The sequence below is a fragment of the Primulina huaijiensis genome, chromosome 1, assembly GCF_012295235.1.
Source record: "Primulina huaijiensis isolate GDHJ02 chromosome 1, ASM1229523v2, whole genome shotgun sequence".
Classification (NCBI taxonomy): Eukaryota; Viridiplantae; Streptophyta; class Magnoliopsida; order Lamiales; family Gesneriaceae; genus Primulina; species Primulina huaijiensis.
In genome coordinates, this window is record NC_133306.1 from 8,915,623 (window position 1) to 8,916,337 (window position 715).

Sequence of the window (715 nt, forward strand, 5' to 3'; positions counted from 1 at the left end):
ATAATAATAATAATATGGATGCTTGTATTGTGAATCTTCGTAAATATTTTGCTTGTTTACCTGATAATGCGTTGAAAAAAATTTATAAAGCTAGATGTGAGCGACTAAGGTTGATGATGTCATATGGCATACTGAATGATATTCGGTTGATAATTGAAGCAAAAGTCCGATTGGTTAGGGAAGCAAGTGAAATAATAATAAGACATATGCCAGGATTTGGTAAAAGCACATATGCCAAAAAGCGAAGAGCTAAACGTATAGGTGGATGTCATAAATGTGCAAGGTGGACTTGTAAAGGGAATTGCAAAAATGTTGGAATGACATCAATGAATAGAGAAGATAAAATTTTATTCATTAAGAATGGTCTGAGTAAAGAGCCTTTGGATAATTTTCTAGAGGTTCTTGATACGCATTCTAGTGGGTACGTTCAAAATGAACTTCTTAAACTATGGTGGCAATTTCAACATGAGGAATATCAATATGGACGGTGGAATCAGCCTTATAAAGATCCTACTGTAATAACGCATATCTGTTTAAATAAGTAAATATATATATACAATTTCTTCTCGGGAATCTGACGTTAAAAGACCCTGTTTGCCAATTTATAAGAAAATTGGATGGAAGCATATCCTCGACTCATAGAAGGCGTTGAAGCCGTTACTGAACGTAGAATCAGAGGAAGATGTGAGCCACAATCACAACTACGTTGTATATA